Here is a 21,181-nt window from a genome sequence, read left to right as displayed (position 1 = left end):
GGAAATGTCATACCATGGCAGCACAACTGCTATGAACGAGCATCTTAAAAGGAAACATCCTGTGACTCTGCGAACTCAAAACGACGAGCCAGGTAGATAAGTAGTAGGCTTTATTACAGTGAGTTTTTGGAGTTGTTGTTGCGGTCATACCTTCTTTTTTCAGCTATTACAGCTTGTGTGCTAGTTAATAGTGTTAATTGCTAACGGTGCAGATGTAATTTATTGGCCCATTCGGCGACAATAAAATGGACTTTCATTTATAACTTCAACTTAAATCTGTCAACGAAGCCTTCAGTGCATTTAAATTGCCCGTTTTTAAAAGTTGTGTATGCACATGTAGACTAGAGACATGCACTCCCACGGGACCCAACACAACAGAGTGCGGCGCGGGATCTGATGGCCGAGTGCGGGCGCGGGCGGTAATGCACTCGTGTGTGTGCTGGTTGCGGGAGAATAAAACGATTCGCGGGACTCCCGCAAAATAGAAATCTATAAATTGAACATCTCAAAACAAATAAATTGTCATTCATCTGTTGCACAAAAGCAACAAGAACAACTAAAACAAAATAGATAGACCCTGGCCTGTAAATCTTTTCTATGTATAACATGTTTGCGTTTAACAATGTAGCCAATCACCAAATTGGCTACATTGTTAAACAATGTAGCGTTTAACAATGTAGCCAATCACAGACATATGTGTTGATTTCTTGAACGCAATGGCCAATCAGAAGCATTTAAGATGGAATCTCCTCACCGCTCAAAATGGACTTTTTGTTCAGTGCTGAATTCTGCATACTGGCAAATCGATATAATGAAAGATTCATTGTGCAGTCAGTTTCATTGATAATAACAGAGATGTCCGCTTTTTAGGAATTATTAAGGGAGAAATCCGTCCCGCGCATGTCTCTAATGTAGACTTTAAAAACAAACAATAACGTTATATTTACATATTAACAGTAGCCTAGGCTGTAATCTAGTGTATTTATTTATTGTTTATTTGAATAGGGACAGATACAAAAAAAATTTCAGAAAATGAATTAATAAAAGTTTGAAATACTAATGTAGAAGTTGTACTTATTATTTATTGGAAAGTTTGCCAATGGATAAATCGGCTAATCCCAAAAATATGCATTAGATTAATCGGAAAAATAATCCTTAGATTAGTCGACTAATCGAAGAAATAATCGATAGATTAATCAACAACAAAAATAATCGTTAGATGCAGCCCTAATTATATATAATGCTGAAATATAATGCCTTCTTTCGCTATTTCATAGCTTTTAAAGTCCTGTGTGGATTCTTATTTCAGTGTAATTACAGTTTTCAGTGTCGTAAGTATTTAGATCGTTAGTTCTGTACAACAGTACTGCCGCTCTCTAAATGCAGAGTACATAACCTACGTAGGGCACCAACCCTGATCGTGGAACACTCGCAACGAGTTTTCGCTATTTTGTAGGAGTGTCTGAATTCTGAGTGACCACTCGTTCCCTACTTTTGTTCACTCATTTTTACCCACAATGCACTCTAATTTCAAGTGTACATTTCAAGTACATTCAATGACGGTTAATTTCCCACAATCCACCACGGGGAGACGTGCGAGATAGGAGTTTACTGCTTCCTTCACTCCTGCAATGTTTTATTTCATGCTGAATGTAGTAAATTACTTTTTGACAAATCATTACTGGATTAAAATAACAACATATAAAAAACATATAGAGAGACAAAACATACAGATACATTTTAAAATGTACTCTTTATATCAGGGTTGCCCACACTTTTTTGTGTGATGATCTACTTTTAAATGACCAACTCAATAAGATCTACCAACTAAAATTCATTTAAAATAAGAAAATGCTTATTGGGACTACTGCATGTATCCCTACATGGAATTAATCTTCTAATTAATAAAAAAAAATATAATAATGTTCAATGTTGATATCATTCAGTTTTAAAACTAAACCCAGAACACCTACAGCACAATAGATTACAATAGCCAGGGCATTTACCTTATTCTGATGACTTGCACTGAATGGAATCAGACAGTTTTGCCTAATCCGGGCAGTAGCATCGCAATTTCTCGTTCTGCTCTCAGAAGTCCTTGGAAGGCGTTAATCCGCCTGAAGTAGCTGTGATAGTTTCCAGTCCCCCTGTGAGGGCGCGGAGTATATGCATAAATACTGCTTATGACTGCGGGACAAAGCACACTGATATATTGCTGCACTGATTTAAAAATGTACACTTAAAAACTGATGTCATAAGAGCCCATTTACAGAAGCCTGTGTTAAATTAGAGCCAAAATTTACCTCAGTGTGCTGCCTGAAGTTGGAGCTGGGACTTTAATCTTGAAATATCAACTTGTCTTGGTGTTAAATGAAGGCATCGCGTGACGGAACTATTCTTTTTTCACTGTGTGGAGTGAAGAAAGTGTTTAACTTTGAAGAGTTTGATGCTGCAGCACTGATGACTTGAGTGACAGTCTCATCACTCAAGTGGGAGGGTCTCATTGCGCGCTGCTGTGAACGTCCGCTCTCGTAAAAGTTCCATTCAATAATCTCTCAATAAATTACACATTAATTCAAATTAAACCCAGTAATGTAACGACAGTAACGCCACACATTGTAAAGAAGTAAAAGTAAAAAAAAATCATTAGAAATGTACTTGAGTGAGAGTAAAAAGTACCCACTTTTAAACCTACTCTAAATGTAAAAATTTTCCCAAAATGTTACTCAAGTAAATGTAATGGAGTAAATGTAACGAGTTACTACCCATCTCTGGTTTCAGTACATTGCTATGCAGTTGCCAGGGTGTTCTGGGTGGTTGCTTATTGGCCCCATAGTCCCATAAATATGATAATTCTGATGTGACTTGAATGCACCATTAAAGGGATAGTTAAATAAAAAATAAAAATTCTCTCATAATTTTCTCACTCTCATTCGATCCAAGATGTCTTTCATTTTTTTTCTGCAGAACACAAACAAAAAAAATTTTTCAGAAGAATATCGCTGTTATATAGGTCAATTCAATGTAAGTGAATAGTGGCCAGACCTTTAAAGCTCTAAATGTAGCATAAGAGTAATCCATAAGACTCAAGTTGTTTCACCAATGTCTTCTGAATGGATCCAGTTGGTTTTGATTGAGAATAGACCAAAATATAAAAAAAAATATGTGACTATAAATTTTGACATTAGCAGTCTTCATGGTGATCAGGATTTCAAGCTGGATTACACTTCCTATAGTGCCATCTAGGGCTCTGTGCATACATCAAGCACTAGAAAGTGAAATCAAGCTTGAAATTATGATCATGCCTAAAGATTACAATGGCAAGATATACAGTGAAAATTAGTTACAGTTTTGTTTGTTTTCACCCAAAACCAACTGAATCGCTTCAGAGGACATGGGTTTAACCACTGTAGTAGTATAATAATAATAATAATTCCTTACATTTATATTGTGCTTTTCTAGGCACTCAAAGTGCTTTACATAGCATAGGGATGATGCGACGGCAGCCATAGTGCGCCAGAACGTCCACAACACCAGCTATTGGTGGGGAGGAGAGAGTAGAGTGATATAGCCAATTCAGGGATGGAGATTAATACGAGGCCATGATAGATAGGTTCCAATGGGGGGAATTTGGCCAGGACACTGGGGTTACACCCCTACTCTTTACGAGAAGTGTCCTGGGATTTTTAATGACCACAGAGAGTCAGGACCTCGGTTTAACATCTCATCCAAAGGACGGTGCCTTTTTAGAGTATAGTGTCCCCGTCACTATACTGGGGCATTAGGACCCCCACAGACTGTTGGGTGAGCACCCCCTGCTGGCCTCCCTAATACCACTTCCTGCATGGATAACTTTATGCTCCTTAATGTGCTTTTTGAAGCTTGAAATATCTAGCTACCATTCACTTACATTGAATTGACCTATAGAACTGAAATATTCTTCTAAAAATCTATGTATGTGTTCTGCAGATCATACACATTTGGGTTGCATGAGGGTGAGTAAATTATGAGCACCGCCAATCAAATGCTTTGCCAGGGGTTTAATGAACTGTTCTGCAATTTATACAATTTACTTGTACTTTTGATACTTAAGTAAATTTAAATCAGTTACTTTAATACTTTTACTTCAGTCGTTTTCTCATGAGCTACTTTAACTTTTACTTGAGTCAATTTCCACGATGGTATCTTTACTTTTACTCAAGTTTGACAAAGGGATACTTTATACAACACTGTATAAAACTAAAGGAATTGGTTAATTTTTATTACATTTCACTTCAATGTTGAAAGTGGCCTTAAAGGGTACAGGAGCTTAATTACCCTAATTGCACAGCCCTAGAGATACTAGATATACTGATCTTGAAACGGCTCTTGAGTTATGAAACCATTTGTGATCAATTTTCAAAGTCACATCCTTGCAAATAGCGACTGTGGTTTCATATACATCTAAGATGGCGCAGTGGATGGCCACTTCGGTATGGAGCTCTCCAGTTCTTTTGCTGTTTTTGTTTGTTTGTCCTGTGTTTAGTAATTTATTTCAATCAGTTTTACCAGAGACGAGCTGCTGAATATTCGGCAACACACGCCAGACAATCTTTTACTGGTTTTTTGATTATTCTGATGTTCTGTTTTTAGTTGGAGAAGCGGTGCTGTGCTGTACAAGCACGCTAAAAGAGGCAAACATGGGAAGTGAGCCTGCGCACTGGTCAAGCTCAAACACTGTGGCTTTCTGCACTGCCAACTTCCTAACAAAATGGACGAATTACTACAAAAATAAGAACTTATGTTGCATTGTGCTTCACAGAATCCTGGCTGAGTGAAAACATTCCATGCAGCGCATTACATCCAGGGCCGCATTACATCAGGATTTATGGACAAAGGGACAACATTTTAGAAACTGGGGGCGACAGACTTTGTGCGGAGTGCTTGTACGCTGCTTGTACATGTTCATTGCCAACCTGAATATGAAAAACGAATATTTTAATAAAGACCGTTTTCTTACTCTTAATGATTTTTGTTTTATTTATTTACAATAAACAAAGAAACGGCAACCCCTACTTACTGCCCTCATCCACACCCACTCCAGCGCCATCCACCACCACCCAGCCATCCTTGTGTTACTCACTCACTGTTTAGGGATGCTAGTCTCTCCCTCAGTGGACCTGCTCTGCATGGTAGGGATGCTTGTCTCTCCCTCAGTTTCTGATAGAGGGTGATATCATAGGAAGAGTTTATTGATTATTTTCTTGCTGACTTCAGGCCTAAAAATGAGCTAATTGCAAGCTTTAGTAATTCCAGCAGGTTACAATGCAATTGCCTTATAAATATGGATGGGTATCGTTAGGATTTTATCAATACTATTACTCTGATTGATACTCCTTATCGTTTAGTTTTTTACCAATTATTAAATAATTGATAAAAATATATTATTTTTTAAAAGAATGTTGTTGCAACAGTAATGTTTACAACAGCCAAGTCACTATATAAACTCAATATCTCACTGGCAACAAATCTAAAATGTCAATAAAATAAATGTATCCAATGGCTGTGAAGAAAGCAGGGAAAGCTGTCATTAAGGGGCTGTGTTTGATGTCAATCAAACTGCGCACATGTGAGTCAAGTGCAGGTGGACCTGTTACTGTCTTTGCTGACTACATAGTGCCAGGGAAAATTGTGATGTTTATTTTTTAATTTAGATAGATTGGTAACAATTTTTCTCAGCATTCTGAATATTCTCAGCATTGGTAATGTGTACCACATTAACATAGCTACTCTTTGTCCCACATTTGGTTTGTTGAGATCTGGTCACCCCTAATGTGTGTGTGTGTGGAGCGCAGCTCCAAAACAAGAGTAGAGAGGCTGCAGCACTGTGATAATAAATTACACCAAAACGTTAAAAAGGATCGTAATGTCGGAGCTTATCAATACCACGGTCTTTAATAATTTAGCACCGGGGCCCGTTTAATACTGGGTTTTGGTACCCATCCCTACTTTTAAGGGCATTTATATCTATCTATAACAATGATATCTTATCTAATTAAGTGAACGTGCTAATGTTATTTAAAGGTTAAGCTAGCTAGCTGCAGTTTTATTTGATAGTCTACACTAGCTCCTCACTTTTGTCACATTCAGCTTCGCCTGTCATACCTAGTGCTTCATGGTTGGCAAGAAATTTGGCCATTTCGTTCACTTTTGCTCTCTGTTTGCTCGCATTTCTTTTTTTGTGCCCCTGATTTTAGCCTTTGGTGAGTCATTTTGACTCTCTAGTCAGGCCCGTTTTGCACAATGCACATCGTGTGTGTTCTGTGTGATTGGCCAGGTGTTTCGACCGAACCATTTTCACAATAACAGTGGGGGGATGGGGTATCAGAATCAGCTGACAAGTTGAAATGTGTTTTAATGATAAAAAAGTTATGTATTTATCATGTATATACATATGCATTCTATTTTCGGTGATTTAAGTCTGTAAGTAAATTGTTGTACTTGATCCCATTAAGGGTCAACTATAGACCTTTGCATGGGCCCCCCTGGGCCTTGGGCTGACGGCGGGCCTGATGACATCTGTCGTGCTTCCAGCTGTTCAGAGCAGATCGCACCTCTGAGTTAATGGGGAAAACGAGAGGTTGTGGAATGTGTTTTATGTCAACAAATATTTGTGTATAGATGTAACAAAAAGAAGATGTGCTGTCCTAATTTAGAGGTGCTCCTCATAAACTGTAAGCCTTTCTACTTGCCGTAGGAGTTTTCCTTGTGCATTCTTGTGAGTGTCTATATTCCTCCTCACACGGACGTGAATGCTGCATTGAAACAGCTGGCTGATCAGATCACAGACATGGAGTAACAACAGATGGACTCATTTTTATTATTATTGAAGATTTTAACAAAGCAAATCTAGTTCAGCTCAGCTAGTAAAGATGCTGAGTACCACTGCTGGAGTCGCTAGTTCGAATCCAGGGTGTGCTGAGTGACTCCAGCCAGGTCTCCTAAGCCACCAAAATGGCCCGGTTGCTAGGGAGGGTAGAGTCACATGGGGTAGCCTCCTCGTGGTCACTATAATGTGGTTCTCTGCGCAGATTGACGTCTCAGACTTGGAGGCAACTGAGATTCATCCTCCGTCACCCGGAGTGAGGGGAGTCACTACGCCACCACAAGGATTTTGAGCATTTTGGGGATAAAAAAAAAAAAAGCCAAATCTCTCACGTGAACTGCGCAAATACAGACAGCACATTACATGCCCCACCAGAGACAAAAATACACTGGATCACTGCTACACAACAATAAAGGAGGCATGTCACTCTGTCCCATGTGCAGATTTATGACTCTCTGATCACTGTCTGTTTCATCTTCTTCTGACCTACAGGCAGAAACTTAAATCTGCTAAACCTGTAGTAAAGACTGTAAAAATAATATAAATAAATAGCCATTATGTGTAAGGATATTTGGTATGCTAAATTTAGAAGGGAATTTAGGGTCTCGAAATATGTGAGCTATGGACAAAATTAAACTTTCCTTATTGTACCTTATTAGGTAATGAAATGTATAATGGAATTAGTCACGTTCGACTTATAAATGAGATAAATGACAAATAACTAGATTGTTTGTCTTAATAGATTCTCCACCATTGAAATCGTAATACAACGTCTAGTTGTATCAGCTCACAATTTATACTGCAAGGAATTAGCTTTAATAAGTGAATTATGATTAATTCACTTATTGGAGTGATATTGTTCTCATTGTTTATGGAAAATAATATCACACATATTTAGGTACAGCTTTGAAGCGAAATCTTTTAGAAACAGGGATGAGATTATTTATCAAAATATACCACAGTCACGTCGTCTTTGAACACAGACAAACTTTATTACTATTCTAAACATAAATCTAATCTAACACATATACATAAGATAGGTTGGTGAAAAGAGTAATCAGTACAGTGAAAATTAACTTTATGGAATCTGTTGACAATACTTTAAGAACCATTTAATCCTTCTTTGAGTCTACATGGATTTGCTATCGGATTACCTAAATTATTTGATTAATACACCAGCACTTTGAGCACAATATTGGAGATGTACTTGTGTGTCTTTGTGGTGTTTCCTTGCGTTCATTTTGTTGCTTGCTTCTTGGCGCTTGGCTGAAAGTTCATTCCGTTGATGTTTTTGACTTCTGTATGATCGAGTTTATTGTCTGTATGAATGATGATTTTAGCTGTGAAGTGAGGTGTCATGGGTTTGTGAACTGTAGAGTGATGAACTTTCTCGGGACGTCGAGTCCCGAGCCTCCTTGGACCTCACATGGGGAAGAGTCAGAGCGAAGTCTGAGCAGTCAGCCGAGCAGAAGATGAAGCACGTGAAGGCAGAAGAGAAGAGACCGGAGAAGAGAGGGTGTTCTTCCTGTTTGGAAATATTTTAACTGAAATTGGCCGCATCCCCAAAGGTGTCCTGCGCGAATCAGAAGTGACATTTCAGAGTCACATGGTTGACTGGGCTGTCCTTTCGGCTAGCTGATTTATAAGTCTTTGTTAGAGATTCTCACTGTTTTCCCACTCAAAAATAGTGCATGTTTAATCATGAACTTTATATCTTGCAAATGGTTCAAGAGACATGATATTCGTTGTCATCAGCTTTCTCTATGTAACCAAACAAATGCTTGCATTCCAAATATGACATTTGTTTATGGCTGTTATACATGTAGGTAATAAAACATAAAAATCCCTGGTTAAAAAAATCATATTGGTTTTACATATCATTGTATTTTATCAAGTTAAACCTTATAGTTACCATTCTTAGTCGAATGAGATGAATCATACAAAATGTAATTGCACATCGCTACACACATTTTAAAGAGGTCCATAGGTCTATAATCATTCATTTGTCAGGTACAAACGTTACCACAGTTCAGCATTATCTAGCAAGGCTAGATTAAGATGAAATGTTTTAGAGTTGTGCAAATCTGATGGTCCTTGTAACCTTACAAAGAAAAGTCTGCTTTAACTCTGTGTGGAAAATCAGGAGGTCAGGTTGCAGAGGGGCCTTTCTGACCAATGAGGATGCCTGGGCCATTTGATTTATGATGTGGAAACATTCCAAACTGGCTGGGATTTTCCTAGATCCAAATCATGCTGTTTCAATTCTTCTGTGTGTATAATCCAACATGTACAATCAGGCTAAATACAGACTTTCAAAGGAGATTAGAGTGGCTAAAATGAGCTATTTCGGAAAAGCTGAAAAACTGTTTTCAGCTAGTAACCCTGCACCAGTGTGGAGAGGCCTAAAAGACTTTTCCAACTACAAGACACCATCCCCACAACACTTTAGGGAATCAACATTGGTGGAATGACCTTCCCAACTCCATCCGTGAAGCTGACTCACTCTCTGTTTTCAAAAAAGACTTAAAACACATCTTTTTCATGAGCACTTAACCAGTCACTAAAAAAGTTGTTGCACTTTAATCTGTTTTGAATACAATTCTGATGCTATTGAAACTTAGTAGTATGGCACTTTTCATACCACTGTCTCCTTAAGATGATTTGCTTATGTTTTACTATTTTGTAAGTCGCTTTGGATAAAAGTGTCTGCCAAATCAATAAATGTAAATGTAAATTGAAAAAGGCCTAGCAGAAGTTGTACTTCCTTCACCAGTTGAGGAAGTTCAACCTGTAACAGGTGCTGCTGATACAGTTATAATCAGCAGTCAATGAGTCTTTCCTGCACTTCTATAATTGTCTGGTTTGGTTCAGCTACCAAGTCAGACATCAGAAGACTTCAAAGTATAGTTCGGACTGCTGAGAGGACTGTTAGCACTTCCCTATCCACCTTGTTAGAACTGTAAGCATACTTGGCAATAAAGCTGATTCTGATTTTGATCATGCATTTTCTGTTGTTAGCAGAACCATCATATTTCCCAATCAGAACTAGGACACATGCTATAGTGTGAACACTACAAAAATACAGCAGGTTCCATGATAATCTTTCCTGCATTTGATGGCACCCCGATACATACTTTGTCCCCGCCATCCAGTCCTAGAGCGATGGCAGCTAAAATTAGACCTGTAATGCGGTGTATGGAGCAGTTGCTGTAGAGCTCTAATCTACCCAACCCTGCCTGCAAACATCACAGTCACCATTGAAAGAGGCTTAGTGGGGTCACCTGTCTTTCCTGGTGTCTGTTTAGCCCTGTTATTTTGTCTCAGTCTCCATTCTGTCATCCTACAACACTCCCACTATTATTGTGCCAAAATGCTTTCGTCAACCAGACATCTTTCTTTTTTTTCTTTTGTCCAGGCATTGACACTAATCTGCCATTGTGTGTTTTTTAAAGAAACTAACATGTGTTAAACACCGGGTTGTGGCGCATCCGGATCCATCACCACATGATGCATGCAAATCAGATGTAAATGCACAGGCAGATCTGGATACTTTCTAGAAACGACTGCATTCTCTGTTTGGGAAAGCATTGGGATCTAGTCCAACATTCAGTAAGTGGACAAGTTGAACTATAATAAATTAGTCTGTTTTCATGTAGTGATACACAGGTGAGATCAGGTGTAATCAGGCATCTCTGCTGCAATTGAGTCTCAGTTGTGGTTGTTTTTTATTTGCTTTTCATTCTGTTTTGTGCTGTAGCGTAACTGACAATGTGTACTGTAAGATCATTGTTGGTCATTGGTTTTATACTGTATATAATTTACACATGGTGTTGAATCTTAAGTTTGTCACCATGATTTTGTTATAAAGGTAAAATCATCTGCGGTACAGTCAATGCGACTGCATTCTTGTTTACATGATAAAGTTAATAGTGTGAGAGTAGTTTTTAGAATAGTGTAGCTTTTCCATTAACAAACTGCTTTTTACTTGTAATGAAGATGACAAAACATTATTGCTTTTGTCACATTGTACTGTATTGGGCCTGGTGAAGCCAAATGAAGTGAGACAATGAGCTCTGCGACATGTGTAAAACATGAACATGACTGAGGAAGGCTTTTGAATGTTTTGTTCTTCGTTGCTTCACTTTATTTCCAAATGTTCCACAGTTGCTGCGGTATTTGTTTCCTTAACTTTTCCTTGCACCTGCTGCCGAATTGTGTTGTGATAGTGAGGGTTCCCTCTACTACATTTTCCGGAATTCCCCCAGCGCACTTGATCCAAATGTGGCATGAATTATTAGGCAGCATATTTAAACATATTTAACCTCCAAAAACAGTCTAGACTCTGAGCCTGAGCTTTGTTTTATTGTGCCAATAGGCTAGCTAATTTTTTCTATTTTTAACAGTATTATCAAATGTGAATTCATTCATTTATTTGCATATCAGTGTGTGATATGATATATTGTCCTGATAATAAAAATGAAAGGAAAAGTGAACAAAATTATTCTTCATGGGAGCATAAATGAAATATTGGAAAATAGTATAAGAATCGCAATTTTCCATTACGTGAATTAGGTTGGAAGTTAGTATTGTGACCACATTATTTGTATATTATTTGTTTTGGTGCATAAGAAACATAAGCTATCACAGTAATTGTTTGGGGGAAAATTTATTTTATCTGTAGAGGACATCAGGACAGGCAATAGTTTGTTTTCCCAGTCCTACTCTTTTATCTCCATTTCATGTCATCAAAGAAGCACACTTTATTTTTTATAAAAGTTAGTTTTGCATTCTTTCTCAATAGTTTTTATTACCTCATTATACATTTTATGTTCCCTCACAATTAGTTTTGTGTGCCCTTGCAATAGTTTGTGTTCCCTCACAAAAAGTTAATGTATTGCCATGCAATAGTTTTTTCCCTCACGATAAGTTTTGCGTTCCCTCATGATAAATTTTGCATTTCTTCACAATAGTTTGCTTACACTCATAATACGTTTTGCATTCTTGCATTATTGTGAAATTGCAGATGTCAGTTATTATATTTTTTACATGTTAAAATTTCATTTTTGATATCAAGATTGACTATTTCACGGAGTAATGATGTAATTTTCTTAAATCAAGGATTAACACGTTTACTATCACAAACTAGTTTATCACTAACCTTTCCGTAAACACCCATCCATGTCACATTTATTTTATAGGCCTGTAAAAACATGCAATTTTATGGAATACAGCAGAGGATAGAATATAAGTGCTGAGCTCAACCACTGAAATAGCCACTTAAGCTGATGCTTGTGTACTGACACACAGACGAGCAAATCTTATTTACCTCTGAAAATCTTAAGGGCAGATTATTGTTGTTTGTAACATAGACTCTTTCTAAATAACTTTTGGCAGATCAGCCGAGGCTTGACATTGAAAGCCCATTTAAAGCTGTTATTGTGGAAAAAAACTAAAACAAATAGCCCTCCCAAGATGTACTTTCCATTTTCATGTACCCACTCGACAGCCAGCTCAACCATAATCACCTGAAAATGCATTATTAGTTTTATTTTTGAGGTTGTTTAGGCTACATGCATTATTTTACACAAGATTATTCTTAAAGCATGTAAGATCAATCATTAAGAAATTAATTTTTGAACTGTTTCAAACAAATAATTATTTGAGTTTGTGAGTCTTTTTTGAGCTGTTTTTTTTTAAATTATTATTATAAATCACTTGAAGTGTAATTTATTTGTGATTCATTCTTTATTGGTGGCGCTGTACAGTACTGTATGTTTGTTTGCATTTGTTTGCTGCCAGTGAAGACAATTCAACAATTAGAAAGACGTGTTGTACTGGATGTCATTGTATTATGGTAGCCAGTTTTTTATCTCATCACACTCTATTCAGACTGCACACTCACCATTAAGGATCCATTTTTAAATAATAGTGTAGAAATCACTTGTCTTTCTTGAGGAAATAAACGACAAATAGGTAATACAATTGTCCACAACCCCACATTGTTCCATTATACGAATGCACAACAAAAACACAAGCTATGTTTTGGACATTTTAACCCAAAATAACATCCCATGTGCTTATTCCCATGTATTCCCGAGTTCTTAAATTCAGACAATGCATTCCCTGCCCTGTTGAAATGATCCCTAAACTGATATCAGATATGATGCATTTCTGTTTTTGGGTGGCTATTGCTCCCTTAATTGGTGTGTTTATGTGGAAATCAGCATCTGCAACCTCAAAGTGATGTGAACCATGTGTGGAGCGCTGGGATGAGAAAATGCTTGCCCAACCCACTGATGTTCATTTAACTAGGGCACTTTGTTGAGAATATTTGTGCTGTCAAACCCATCCTCCTCTCCAGAGGGATTCAAACCACGACGAGGTCTTCATCTGAGCTGCCGTTCAGGCATGGCACCTCCCCCCTCCACAGTACTTTACTGTGGCCATGTGCATGATGCAGAACAGTGAGTCATACATGAGTGGGTCCCATGTGAGCAAATGGTGGTTGAATTCTCCTGTCATACTTCAGCCCTGTAGTCCTTTACATTCACATTAATGTGATTTTACTTCATGAACCAATGCAATTTGTCTGGGATTTTGTTTGAATCTGTTTGGAGGAGTCTGACAAAACCTTTCACCAAGAAATTATATTTTGCATAAAGAAAATTTTGCCGTTTTTTTTAGGACCATTAAGATTTGTTTTTTGCATTCAAGGCAATTAATATGCCCCCAAATTCTCAAATTTCCATAGTGTGAAAAAATCTGATTCTCATTACTGCAACGTGAGAAATTAATGATACATTTTTTATATGATAAAAAGAACATTTGTGTAAAAACACATTTTATATAATAATATAATGATTTATACTTCATGGTAGTATTTTTTGTACTGGCTTAATAGTGATTTTCATTATAAGTATTTTAGTGTACTACAGTGAGAATCTAATGAGAATAACCATTGAAAATAATAAGTAAACAACATCCAGACGAATTACTGTGAAGCCCCTAACAGGACAGGAAGGGTAATTGCATTCTGAAATATGAATATGAACACAAACTATTGTGAGGGAACACAAAACTTATTGTGAGAGAACGCAAAACTGCATTGTTTTTTGGAACTATCGTTATCGGTGAAAATCTATGCTCATAGTTGCGACTGCATACCTTATCAATAATATTATACAGGGCTAATTTGTTTTGAAATCAGACTGCACTGTTGTGTTGCACTGTATTAAAAAAAACAACTCACAAGTGTCATTCATTGCAGAATTAGACTGCACTCACTGGTTGTAGTGTAGATTCAAAAGAACTGACTCATAAAAGTAATTTGTCCAGGAATCAGACTACACTTGTACAACATTTTTGTACAAATGTATGTTTCACAATGTAGATTTAAAAGAATCGGCTAATTAGATTAATTTGTTTGGGAATCTGACTATATTGGTGGCAGTGTTGAACCCAGTAATAAGAGTCAATTGTTTAGGAATCAGACTACACTGGTTGCACTCTATGTCCTACGCTGCAGATTTAAATGTACTGGCTCATTAGAGTTCTGATTTGTTTGGGAATCAGACAACACTGGTCACGCTGTATGTTTTGTACTGTAGATTCAAAAGAACCAGCTTATTAGAGTCATTCGTTCAGGAATCAGACTACACTGGTGGCATTTTAGATTCAAAACAACTGACTGATTGGAGTAATTTGTTCAGGAAACAGACTACACTGGTGGTGGTGTAGATTCAATAGACCCATGCTGGCTTCTAGAGTAATTCATTAGGAATCGGATCACATTGGTTGCATTATGTTGCGCTGTAGATTAAAATAAATAAATGAAACCTCTTAGAATAATTCGGTTATGAATTGGACTACACTTGTTGTGCTCTATTACAGTTGTACAGTATTTTACACACTTTAGATTCAAAAGAACTGGCTCATAAGAGTCATTAGTTCAGGAATCAGATGATGTTGGGCATACTGTATGTTTCACACTATAGATACCAATGTTTCCCACAGGAATTTGTGAGACTATAAGAAATGTTGTACATTTTAAAGTGAAATGCATCAATCTGGTGCACTTTGAGAGCAAAATTATGTGGCTAGATCTGAAGAACGTTGTGCCCTTGTAAACAATTTTATGCTCTGGTAGTATTTTAATCATAAACACACTGGTTATATAGATATGAATGGTGATGACACGCAAAAAAAGTCACACCCACAAAGCATGCTAAACGCAGTAGTTTTGTGCAGTTCACAAATGGTCCAAACACAAAATCGACTTGAGCATACATTTGAGCCAGGGCTTGACATTAAGCATTGTCATGTGCTTGTCCTCCGGACAAGTAAATTGGTAATTCGCTTGTCAGAGTAAAAAAGTGACTTGTCCGGAGAGAAAAAAGGGAATTTAAATAACATGCTTAAGTAGCATGTCAAAGTTTCCGTTGTATGTTTCCTAAAATTATAAACAATGCCCAACCTAATACTGTACCTATGCAATCAACTCAATTCTCTGCGACAGAAATGTAAACTGCACTGGGTAGGGGAGGGGGCTATTGTCATATGATAATTATTTTATGTCACGTATGGTAGTCAAATAAAAGCCTCCATCGCCATCATTTTCTGCAGGGGTGCTCATAGTTCTATAAAATGAGATCTACTTTTTCATCATGTTATTGTAGCAAGATCTACCATGTACAATAAAGATACATTATCGCAATACCAACATTTAAGTAGTCTGTAGTGAAATTTGACAATTCTCAATACCAGCTTCAAAATCACAACAAATAATAACGTCTTGGTTACGGATGTAACCTCCGTTCCCTGATGGAGGAAACGAGACGTTGTGCCGAAAAAGCATCTCTGATCTATGAGAAAAGGCCAATGAGAAATTGGCAGACAGAATTTGCATGTCCCGCCCCCGGACATACGGGTATAATGTGAGGGAAATGCGTCTGTTTCATTCAGGATTTTTCTGAGGAGCCGACAATGAGGTTCGGCCACAACAGTGACTCGGTTCAGCGACGTGGCCGGGAGGACACAACGTCTCGTTCCCTCCATCAGGGAACAGAGGTTACATCCGTAACCTAGACATTCCCCGTCTGTCGCTCACTTCGACGTTGTCGAAGAAGCGACACTAGGGGTCCAATTTAAATCACGCCATGTGCTGAGCCTGCGTGTACTGCTGACACAGGAGCGGGCAGGTATTTTACGTGCCAAAGTAACCGGCTGTGTTAGACTGCACGTACCCTTCCCCAACGCCCCATAAAGTCGTCAAAGCCTTCTGGTTCTTTACCCCCGACAGGGGGGAACAAGGCGACGTGCCAAGCATGGGAGCAGGCCGCGCCTTTTCTCTCTCTATGTTTCTCGCATAGAGTTAAAGCGGCTGGGGCCATCTTACGCTATCATACGCATCGGGGAAGGCTATTTTTCCCAGTTTTCCTATTCTTTCAGGGGGGAAAGACCCTGCGGAGTCCACACCTGCCCAGACTGGGGGAGGTAAAGAGTGGTGAAATACATCAAATGGGCTTTTAGGTCACATGTGGAGAATGGCGCGGTGGTAGATCCTTCCTCATTGGGAGGGAGGAGTTGCTACAAACACGGCGACCGGGGGTCCGTGAGGACTGCCCAAGGCAGACGCGGGTCCGCTCGCAAGGGGTCCATACCACGGAAAATACACAAAGGGGGAAAAAGTCCACGTGGGAGCCCATCCTGTGGAGCACCTATTCCAGAACAGGGTAAATTGAGTACCTGCATTGGTCTTGGTCGGCGAATTCCTCCACTGAATTCGCAGACCAGAGGGCTAGGGAGGAGTCATACAGGGAGGCGAGTTCGTGGGATTTTCTGGGGTAAAAGAGCACGGTATTACGGTCAGTTTGTCAGCGTGTACCGAGTTCTACCGGCTCGGACCTGAGTAAACACAGGACGAAACCGACTCAACCCTGAGATTGGAAAATCTCACAAAGGAATTGGGTGTTGCCCAACATGCTGCTTTGCATATGTCTGCTAGGGAGGTACCGAACTCCAGGCAGGTGTCGCTGACAGAGAACGCTTGCAGGTCCCCGATCCTGGAGACGAGCGCAATCAGGAGGGCCGTCTTAAGGCCCTGAGTCCGGCTGATTCTAGCGGCTCGAAGGGGGGTCTCTGATGGCACGAGAGGACCACTGGGAGATCCCAGGAGGGGAACTGGCTTGGCCGGGAGGGATTTAACCTCCGGGCGCCTCTTAGGAACCTGATAATCAAGTCCTGCTTACCCAAAGACTTGCTGTCTACTGTGTCTTGGTGGACCGCGATAGTGGCTACATACACCTTCAAGGTGGAGGGGGACAGCCTCCCCTCCAAACTCTCCTGCGGTAATGAAAGCACTGACTTAACTGCGCACCTCTGTGGGTCTTCAGCCCAGGAAGAACACCAATTTGCGAACAAGCGCCACTTCAGGGCGTAAAGTTGCCTGGTAGAGGGAGCTCTGGCTTGGTTGATCATGTCTACGACAGCAAGTGGTAGATCATCCCGTCCAGGGGCCAGACGTGGAGGTTCCAGAGGTCTGGGTGTGGATGCCAAATAGTGCCCCGTCCCTGAGAAAGAAGGTCCTTCCTCAGGGGGATTTGCCAGGGAGGGGCTGTCGCGAGGAGTATAAGATCCGAGAACCAAGTCCGAGTGGGCCAATAGGGAGCCACTAGAATGACTTGTTCCCCATAGAAAGCAGAGGTCTGTCCAGGGTCTGAAAGTTTGGTGGCAGGCGGGGGTGATGAACACACGGTGCGTGCCGCGGCACCATGCTAGTGACCACGCTGTGACCTTCGTGGCCCTGAGGGCGAGGTCGGTTGCTGAGCGCAGTTCCTGCAGCACATCGGGATCAGGACTACCCAAGTGCAGATCTTTAAGTGCCTTGGCCTGGTGGACTTGCAGGAGGGCCATGGCATGCAGGGCGGAAGCGGCTTGTCCGGTGGCGCTGTAGGCTTTGGAGGTCAGTGAAGACGTCATCTTACAGGCCTTGGAGGGGAGCACAGGGCGACCCCACCAGGTGGCGGCATTCTCGGGGCATAGGTGGATCGCAACTGCTCTGTCCACCTGGGGGACCGGCGTGTACCCATGGGCCGCCATCGAGGGTAGTGAGAGCGGATGAGCAAGAGGCACGGTGACGGGTGGAGAAGGGTGTCCTCCTGCACTTCTGGGTAGAAAGTAACCGGGGGGGGCACGGCTGTGAGCGGCGCACAGACCCGAGGAATCATCCAGCCATGTAGACTATGGGGAGGACGGAGGGTTCCAGTCCAGCCCAACACTGACGGCGGCCCGTGTATGTCAGACATCTGGGCATCAGCCTCAGCCTGGGCGTGCTGGCCCGAAGGCGGCAACCCAGTTGAGTCATCTGCGTCAGACGCCGGACCACTCTCCTATGCAGTGGCGAGCTCATCTGGCTCGGGGGGCTCAAGAGGATAGGCAGGCTGGACGTGAGGCGAGCCGCTGTTGCCTCGAGCCTGGACGGAAGTCAACGAGCATGCCAGGGGGCGGGTGGTTCACGGGGACGTACCCAGAAAACCGAGCCCGCTGCCAACCCCAAATCGCCTCGGCTGGAGTGGCGTTCCTTTTGAGGAAGGAAAGCCGCGACCACAACGTTGCCATGGTCATATTCTCGCAGCAAGAACATGAGCCATCAACAAACGCTGCCTCGGTGTGATCGCTGCCCAGACACACGAGGCAGCGCCTGTGGCCGTCAGGAGCAGAGAGCACTCTACCGGATCCAGGAACTACACAGGGGCGGAAAGGCATCTTTATAAAGACGCGTTCTGAAAGGACATTCAATGCTCTTTTAGAGAAATAACTCTTTTAACTGTGCTGTCGAAGTGCCCAGGGGCAAGCTACACTGCTGTGCAGGGAAAGGGAAAGCTGCTGACATGCGCCGTAGATCCAACAGCAATCGCTCAGAGATGGGAGGAAACAGACTGTGTCTATTAAAAAATAGGCATCAGTTTCCAGCTAAAAGAGGAAAAAAGTATTTTACTTTAAAATCTGGTAAAAAAAAAAAACCCCTAGAATATTTTGTGTTTCTATTTAAAGTTTACATCCCCAGAAGTGAATTGATCACTCTCTTGGTCATTAGTGGATAAATGAAGAGTGTTTTCCTGTGCTCTGTGTTATTGACTAGTACTAGTAATAAATTAATTATAGATATCTGTTATTGTGTTTTGAACAGGAATGACAGATCATTGTGAAATTCTATTTGTGAAAATACAGTTACAGATATAAATAACTATTCATATTATCAATAAGGTCCATATATTCTTGTTTTGGCTTTTATGCTGTGAAAAGTTAACATGATCCACAGACATTAGAATATTCATCTGTGCAGTACATGCCATCAGTATATTCCCTATAAACATGGCTCTGGCCATGGATAAGTCAATTGCTTGGGATCCATTGGCTCCTACAATTAAATATTTACATTTGTGGCACATCTTGTCTAGTAAGATTACTTTATCTGGTCGTTTTTTTTTTTTTATGCCAGAAAATGTAATCTCGTAATCAGATCCTAGTAACATTGCTGGGATCAATCACGGGACGTGTCTGTGTGAACAAAAGCAGAGCCGACACTGTGAAGGGTGTGTGTCATAGTTATGATGTTTTTATCATGCGAAGGATAAATTCTGTGTGCAGAATAGAGGTTCACAGTGTACTGATTTTTTATGATTTTTTTTTATATACAAGTAAAGAAATTAATTTTTCCATTTGTAAATATCAGTAAAAAAAAATAAATAAAAACACAGTCTGCTACATGTACAGGTTCACTAACCTGACATGATAAAATAAATGAATGAAACATTAATTTATTTTATCATGTCAGGTTATTCTACAAGCTATTCAGAGTGCAGCACACTGAATGTCGGAGACTGAATGGTGCAGTTGAAGTCCGTGATGTAGGAATACTTTAGGTATTTAAAAATGTTAATGATGGTTACCAAGTTTGTAAATTGTGATGAAAAAAAGAGCAGTATCATGCGGGAAACACTCCAAACCTGAAGTACAATCTCCATGAAAAATATTGTACAGAATTTGCGAAGACAAATGTAGGTGAAAATGCTAATTAATAGCATTAATTAGCATTTATAGGTATAGGCTAATTAATTATAGTTCCCCGTCTGTCGCTCACTTCGACGTTGTGTTGAAGAAGCGACACTAGGGGTCTCTCTTGAGCACAGAATATACCTCTGAACTATGAAAAAAGGCCAATGAGAAGTTGGCAGACAGAATTTGCATGTCCTGCCCCCAGACATATGGGTGTAAAGGCGGAGAAATGCATCTGTTTCATTCAGAAATTTTCTTCGGAGCCAATGGTCGTGTATGCAGCAAGCTGTGAGTCACACGCCTGTTCCCTCTCTCCTCTGAGCGATTACTGCTGTTGGATCTATAGCGCACTTCAGCGGATTTCTCCTTCTCTGCACGGCAGTGCAGTTTGCCCCTGGGCGCTTCGACAGCGCAATACGCTGTCAAATAAAAAAGTGTTGTATAAAGACTGATTTTCTCTAAAAGAGTAATTCTCTCTAAAAGAGCAATACACAAGAGCAATGTTGAACGTCCTTTTCAGGACGCATCTTTATAAAGATGCCCTTCCGCAAGTTGCCCTTCCTGGATGTGGTGCTCTCTGCTTCAGACGGCCATAGGCGCTGTCTCGTGTGTCTGGGCTGCGATCACACCGAGGCAGCGTTTGTGGATGGTTCTCACTGCGAGAATATGACCATGGCAACGTTGCGGTCACGGATTTCCTTCAACCGAAGGAACGCCACTTCAGCCCTCCCACCCCCCCCACGCGTCGCTCCTTCTTCCCATGGGATTGAGGACGACGCGGCTGGTGATGGAGGCGATCTGGGGATGGCAGCGGGCGCGGTTCCGCCAGGTACATCCCAGCGAAACCCTCGGCACGCTCGTTGACTTCCATCCGGGCTCGAGGCAACAGCGGCTCGCCTCACAGCCAGCCTGCCTATCCTCTTGAGCCCCCTGAGATGGATGAGCTCGCCGCTGCATCGGAGAGCGGTCTGGCATCTGACGCGGAGGACTCGTCTGGGCTGCCGCCTTCGGGCCAGCATGCCCAGGCTGAGGCTGACGCCCAGATGTCCGACAAGCTTGCCCAGGCCGCCGCAAGCATGGCAACGACTGTCCCCTGGCCGGCCGGTTCTGACGAATCTGGAGGACGCTGACGCTGGACCTCCTCTTCAGTCACTAACTGCCGCCCCCTGCCGGGTGTGCGGAGCAAGTTAAGTGCTTCGAGTCTTTTCTCAGCACCAGAGCCCAGGGACGCACTTTCACCTCCCGACGCCGTACTACCTG

General features: G+C 40.9%; 1 protein-coding gene across 2 annotated transcripts in view; it reads left to right on the top strand.

The window, feature by feature from the left end:
- ip6k1 (inositol hexakisphosphate kinase 1) overlaps positions 1–21,181 on the top strand; it is a 123,005-nt gene that overhangs the window by 24,906 nt on the left and 76,918 nt on the right. Inside the window, exon 1 of one of the 2 annotated variants that reach the window (XM_052121706.1) lies at positions 10,215–10,474. The exons of the other annotated variant lie outside the window; for it this stretch is intronic. The gene's annotated coding sequence lies outside the window, so the exon portion shown is untranslated. Of the gene's footprint in view, positions 1–10,214; positions 10,475–21,181 lie in introns of those variants that run through there. 2 annotated transcript variants of the gene reach the window in all.

This window comes from Xyrauchen texanus, chromosome 48 (genome assembly GCF_025860055.1).
Source record: "Xyrauchen texanus isolate HMW12.3.18 chromosome 48, RBS_HiC_50CHRs, whole genome shotgun sequence".
NCBI classification, from domain to species: domain Eukaryota; kingdom Metazoa; phylum Chordata; class Actinopteri; order Cypriniformes; family Catostomidae; genus Xyrauchen; species Xyrauchen texanus.
Note: the sequence above shows the minus strand (reverse complement) of the source record. Positions and strands in the feature narration are given on the sequence as shown.